Source organism: Mandrillus leucophaeus, unplaced genomic scaffold (assembly GCF_000951045.1).
Source record: "Mandrillus leucophaeus isolate KB7577 unplaced genomic scaffold, Mleu.le_1.0 Scaffold290, whole genome shotgun sequence".
NCBI lineage: Eukaryota > Metazoa > Chordata > Mammalia > Primates > Cercopithecidae > Mandrillus > Mandrillus leucophaeus.
Window position 1 is genome coordinate 1,431,599 of NW_012103032.1, and position 6,976 is coordinate 1,438,574.

The window sequence follows — 6,976 nt, forward strand, 5'->3', positions numbered from 1 at the left end:
CCTGTAATCCCAGCTACTCAGGAGGCTGAGGCAGGAGAATCGCTTGAACCCAGGAGGTGGAGGTTGCAGTGAGCTGAGATCGTGCCACTGCACTACAGCCGGGGCAACACAGAGAGATCCCATCTCAAAAAAAAAAGAATGGCTAAAATCCAAAATACTGACAATTCCAAATACTGGCAAGGATGTGGAACAACAGGAAGTGTCATTGATTGCTGGTAGGAATGCAAAATAGTATAGCCACTTTGGAAGATAATTTGGCAGTTTCTTACAAAATTAAATATACCCTTACCATATGATCCAGCAATTGTGCTCTTGGGTATTTACCCAAATGAGTTGTAAACTATATCCACCCAAAAACTTGCACACTGGTGTTTATAGCAGTTTTAGTCATAATTGCCAAAACTGAAAGATGTCCTTCAGTAGGTGAGTAGATAAAACTGTGGTACATCCAATGAAGTATTATTCAGTGCTAAAAAGAAATGAGCTATCAAGCCATGAAAATACATGGAGGAACCCTAAATGCATATTGCTAAGTGAAAGAAGCCAATATGAAAAGTCTACATACTGTATGATTCCAATTCTATGACATTCTGTGAAAGGCAAAACTATGGAGAAGTAAAAAAAAGAAAAAAAAAAAATTCAGTGGTTGCCAGGGGTTCGGGGGAGGGAGGAATGAATAGGCGGAGCATAGAGGATTTTTAGGGTAGTGAAACTATTCTGTATGATACCAAAATGGCGGATACATGTTGCTGTATACTTTTCCAAACCCACAGAAAGTACAACACCAAGAGTGGATCCTAATGTAAACTATGGACTTTGATTGATAATGATACGTCAGTGTAGGTTCATTGATGATAACATATGTACCATTCTAGTACAGGATGTTGATACTGGGGAAGGATGCATCTGTGAAGGGGCAGGAAATCTGTATATGGGACCTCTTTGTACTTCCTTCTCAGTTTTGCCATGAACCTAAAACTACTCTGAAAAATAAAGTCTTTTTTGGGCTGGGCGCAGTGGCTCACACTTGTAATCCCAGAACTTAGGGAGGCCAACACAGGAAGATTACGTGAGGTCAGAAGTTCGAGACCAGCTTGACTAACACGGAGAAACCCCATCTCTACTAAAAATACAAAATTAGCTGGGGGTGGTGGTGCATACCCTTAATCCCAGCTACTCAGGAGGCTGAGGCAGGAGAATTGCTTGAACCCGGGAGGCGGAGGTTGCGGTGGGCCAAGATTGTGCCACTGCACTCCAGCCTGGGTGACAGAGAGACTCCATCTCAAAAAAAAAAAAAAAAAGAAAAGAAAGAAAGAAAAGAAAACAACATTAATTCTCACTTTTGAAGGGATAGCAGGAAGATGCATATTCATATTGCAGCATCTGTGATAAAAAACAATCCATTTGGCCGGGCGTGGTGGCTCATGCCTGTTATCCTAGCGCTTTGGGAGGCTGAAGAAGGAGGATCCCTTGAGTCCAGGAGTCCGAGAGCAGCCTGGGAACACAGTAAGACCTTGTCTCTACAATACATACACAAAATTAGTGAGCATAGTGCTCACCTATTAGTCGCAGCTATTCTAGAGGCTGAAGTGGAAGGATCCCTTGAGTGCTGGAGGTCAAGGCTGCAGTGAACCAAAAAAAGACCAGTGAATTCAAGTATCTACCCCCTAACCCAAACAGCAGCAGACCCTAACTCTTTCAGGGTGTCATCCTAAGCTAAGTAGAAACCTAAAAGTTTCCTAGAGCACAGATAAGAGTGACCTAGCACCCCAGCCAACCAAAAGGGGAAAAGCAGAACATAAGCTTACTTTCTACAAAGGAAGCAGCTATACAAATTATACCAGAGAAGTAGAAAAACACTAATTTGAGCATCCAAAAAGGGGGAAGTAGTTCCAAATACTTCTAATAGAGAGCATTCTGTAAGGCTTCCAGCGAGCTATTAAAGGTTGAGGAAACCTATCTGGCAACCCAGTTAATTTCAGGACGTATAATTACAGGAACTTAGTTCCTCAAGTCAGAGATGCCTGTGAGGAATTGCACGGTTTGAATCACAGCAGATTTGCAGCCTATTTAAGTTTTTGGACCACTAGAAAACTGGAAAAACAATTCATTTAATATAATTGAGAGAATACTTAAAAATCCTGCATTGATTCAATTATCTACTGACTTAGAATTATATGATTGCTTCCTATGGAGGGTTAATTCCCTGGCATTTAGGTTGAACCCCTACATATACCTTCAATTTTCAAAAAAAGAAAACCCACAAAACTTTATTTGAATACAAAGGTTTACTTACGATAATAATGAAATCTTACTTATATTAACACTCAGAACATTTCTTGGGGATAGGCTTTTTTTAATGAAACCCATAATTTATTTATGTTACAAAAGGAAATGTTTACATCCCTGTTAAAGTATAAAAAGGCCTCATTAGTGTATCTGAAGAGTACTACATTGTACATTGTCTTCCACAGGTGGAAAAAAAAGAAGTTTACTTTTACATATACTTGGAAGAGAAAGTCTGCATTCTGCACTAAGTTTTTTTGAATGGAATCAGTTTAAATTGTCTTCAGTTCTAGCAAAGAATGTTCTTAAATATCTTTCTTTAAAAATCCAATAGGCCGGGCATGGTGACTCACGCCTATAATCCCAGCACTTTGGGAGGCCAAGGCGGGTGGATCACGAGGTCAGGAGTTCTAGACCAGCCTGGCCAAGATGATGCCGTCTCACTAAGAATACAAAAAATTAGCTGGGCGTGGTGGCGGGCGCCTGTAATCCCAGCTACTTGGGAGGCTGAGGTAGGAGAATCACTTGCACCCGGGAGGTGGAGGTTGCTGCGAGCCAAGATTGCACCATTGCACTCCAGCCTGGGCAGCAAGAGCAAAACTCTGTCTCAAAAGAAAAAAAAAAAAATCCAATAGTAATTTCAGATTCACTTAAATATCCCCAAAATAGTAAGTGGAAAAAAAAGTTTTTTACTTGGGAAGCCGAGGCAGGCGGATCACGAGGTCAGGAGTTCAAGACCAGCCTGGCCAACATGGTGAAACCCTGTCTCTACTAAAAATAGAAAAATTAGCCGGGCATGGTGGTGTGTGCCTGTAATCCCAGCTACTCAGAAGGCTGAGGCAGGAGAATCGTTTGAACCCGGGAGACGGAGGTTGCAGTGAGCCGAGATTGCACCAAAATAGGCTGGGTGCAGTGGCTCACGCCTGTAATCCTAACACTTTGGGAGGCCAAGGCAGCTGGATTGCCTAAGCTCAGGAGTTCGAGACCAGCCTGGGTAACATGTCAAAACCCTGTCTCTACTAAAAATACAAAAAATTAGCCAGGCGTGGTTGTGTGTGCCTGTAATCCCAGCTACTCGGGAGGCTGAGGCATGAAAATTCCTTGAACCCGAGAGGTGGATGTTGCAATGAGCCAAGATCGTGTCACTCTACTCCAGCCTGGGCGACAGAGGGAGACTCTGTGTCAGAAAGAAAGAAAGAAAGAGAGAGAGAGAGAGAGAGAGAAAGAAGAGAGGGAGGGAGGGAATGAGGGAAGGAAGGAAGGAAGGAAGGAAGGAAGGGGAAAAGAAAATAACAAGTATTGGTGAGGATGTGGAGAAATGGGAACTCTCATGCATTGTTGGTGAGAATGTAAAATGGTGCAGTCACAGTGTAAAACATTTTGGAATTACTCAAGACATCGAATACAATTACCATATGTCCCAACAATACCACTCTTAGGTATATACCCAAAAGAATTGGAAAAAAAATGAATCAAATACTTGTACACCAATGTTCCTAGTAGTACTATTCACAATCGTGAAAAGTTGAGGGCCAAGCGCAGTGACTCATGCCTGTAATCACTTTGAGAGGTTAAGGCAGGCAGATCACTTGAGGTCAAGAGGTCAAGACCACCCTGACCAACATGGTGAGATCCTGTCTCTATTAAAAATACAAAAATTAGGCTGGTCACCGTGGCTCACCCCTGTAATCCCAGCACTTTGGGAGGCCGAGGCGGGTGGATCTCCAGAGGTCAGGAGTTCGAGGCCAGCCTGGCCAACATGGCAAAACCCTGTCTCTACTAAAAATACAAAAATTAGCTGGGCATGGTGGTCCATGCCTGTAATCCCATCTATTCAGGAGGCTGAGACAGCAGAATCACTTGAACCCAGGAGGCAGAGGTTGCAGTGAGCTGAGATCACACCACTGCACTCCAGCCTATGCAACAGAGCAAGACTGTGTCTCAAAAAAAAAAAAAAAAAAAAAAGATGGAAACCACCCATGTGTCCATAAATAGATGAATACTTGAACAAAATGTGGTATATCCATACAATGGAACCTTAGTCAGCCATAAAAAGGAATGACATTCAGGTATATGCTATAGTATGAAGGAAACTTGATGACATTATGCTTAGTAAAATAAGCCAGGCACAAAAGGATAAATACTGTATGATTCCACTTATATGAGGTACCTAGAGTAGTCAAATTCATAGGGATAGAAAGTAGAATGGTGGTTGCCAGGAACTGGGAGAAGGGGACATGGAGAGTAATTATTTATTGGATGCAGAGTTTCTGTTTGTGATTAATGAAGTTCTGAAACTGTAGAGCGGTCATGGTTACACAACATTATGAACATGCTTAATGCCACTTAACCGAACACTTAAAAATGGCAAATCTTCTATATATTTTACTACAAAAATATATAAGAGGATTCGTAGTTTTTCAAAACTCTTCTGGGGAGTACTGGAGAGGGGGAAAAAGCCAGTAGTCCTCAATGCAATGAGCCCTACACCAGCAACTTTAAGGCTGAGGCAGAGAAATGTAACTGTTAGAGCCACACCACCTGGTCAGCTATTTCTCTTAGTGTGTGTGTGTGCATGCACAGTTTGGTTTTCCTTTTTGTGGAGCACTATATTGCCCAGGCAAATCTCAAACTCCTGAGCTCAATCTATCCGCCTGCCTTTGCTTCCCTAAATGCTGGGATTGCAGGTATAAGCCCAGCAGCTTTTTCTCTTTTCTTTCTTCCTTTTTTTTTTTTTTTTGAAACAGGGTCTTGCTCTGTCGCCCATGCTGGAGTGTAATGGAGTAATTATGGCTCACTGCATCCTCTAACTCTCCAGCTCAGGCGATCCTCCCACCTCAGCCTCCCAAGTGCAAGTACCGCGCACACCACCACACCCAACTGTTAATTTTTTCGTAGAGAGGAAGTCTCCTATGCTGCCCTAGCTGGGCAACTCCTGGGCTCAAGAAATCCCCCTGCCTTGGCCTCCCAAAGTGCTGGGATTACAGGTATGAGCCACTGTGCCCAGTCTTGGTGAGCTTTCTGAACTCAAAGCTGAGTAGAGACCTGAAGTAATTATCAGGACGATATGGGTCAATAAAACTCATCCTCCTATTTCCATTTGTGTTTGAGTTAAAACAGTATCTTCCACTTAAGTGCTCATTTCTCAAGTTTTGATTTTAAATATAAAAACAGCCTAAAAGTGCTGTGTTTACTTCTTTTATATTTCAACTATCTCATTTTTAGCAGTGTCTGGGGACAAAAACTAGCATTTCTCCGAGACCGTCATATCCCCAAACTGACTGCCATATGAATGGTTTGTTGGGTGCCTGGAATGGCTTCTTCATGTAAGTTCTCACTTGTAATCTTACACTTTGGGAGGCCGAGGCGGAGAATCACTTCAGGTCAAGAGTTCAGTTCAAGACTAGCCTGGGCAACATAAAGAGACCCACGCCCCCACTCCCATCCCCACCTCCAACCCTGGCTCTACAAAAAAATTTAAAAATGAGCTGGGGCCAGGCACGGTGGCTCACGCCTGTAATCCCAGAACTTTGGGAGGCTGAAGCGGGCAGATCACGAGGTCAAGAGATGGAGACCATCCTGGGCAACATGGTGAAATTCCCGTCTCTACTAAAAATACAAAAATTAGCTGGGAGTGGTGGCATGGGCCTGTAGTCCCAGCTACTTGGGAAGCTGAGGCAGGAGAATCGCTCGAACCCGGGAGGCAGAGGTTGTAGTGAGCCTTTGTGCCACTGCACTCTAGCCTGGCGACAGAGTGACATTCCATCTCACACACACACACAAAAATTAGCTGAGAGTGGTGGCATGCGCCTGTAGCCCCAACTACTCGGGAGGCTGAGACCAGGAGTTTGAGACCAGCCTGGGCAACATAAAGAGACCCAACCCCCAGGCCCCTCAGTTTTACAAAAAAATTTTAAAAATTAGCCAGGAGTGGTGCCGTCGCGTAGCCTGCAGCCCCAGCTACTCGTGAGGCTGAGGCGGGAGGATCGCTTGAACCCGGGAGTTCAAGGCTGCAACGAGCTATGATAGCGCCACTGCACTCCAGCCTGGGCGACAGAGCAAGACCCTGTTTTACACAGACAAACAACACAAACGAACAAAAGGTCACAGCGAACTTTGTTCAAAAGTCACATTAACACTCAGTCTTAACCCTGACTGGAAGCCTGGGCTTAGGACACAGGGCAGCTCTCCCTCAAAAGGGTGGTCTCCCAACAACACCCAGTCCACAAGTTGTTCCTCGCCCTCCCCAAACCGGTACAAGATATATTAGTCTCTGGGCAGCTCCAAAGGATTCTGGGACCTACGGGAGGGACTAAGGGACAAATATGAAATGTCGGACAAATGAAATGTGCGCAACGGCTAGGTTTTGGATGATGAGCCAGTTGCTGAGCGACTTCTCAAATCTTCCAAGCGCCCCCAATACCTCTTCCACCCAGTAGGGCTGCGCTCTTTCAACCTTCCACGCCCCGCCTCTCCGCTGCCCTATCAGCAAATCATCGGGCCGGTGCCTGCCAGTCCGGGCCAATCCCAAACACATTTACTTTGAGCGGGAAAAGCTCAGAGAGCGAGGTTTGCTAACCGCCCCTTCCACTGCTTGTCTCTGGGGGGTAACGGAGCCTGGAGTGGTCGCCCATTGGATGGGTATCGGGCCAATGGCGGGGTGCGAAGCGGGGGGCGGGCCTCACAGCGG

At 44.8% G+C, this 6,976-nt stretch overlaps 1 protein-coding gene across 1 annotated transcript in view; it reads left to right on the forward strand.

Moving 5' to 3' along the window:
- Positions 1-6,976, forward strand: part of SMCO4 (single-pass membrane protein with coiled-coil domains 4) — a 9,947-nt gene that overhangs the window by 1,958 nt on the left and 1,013 nt on the right. The window lies entirely within an intron of this gene.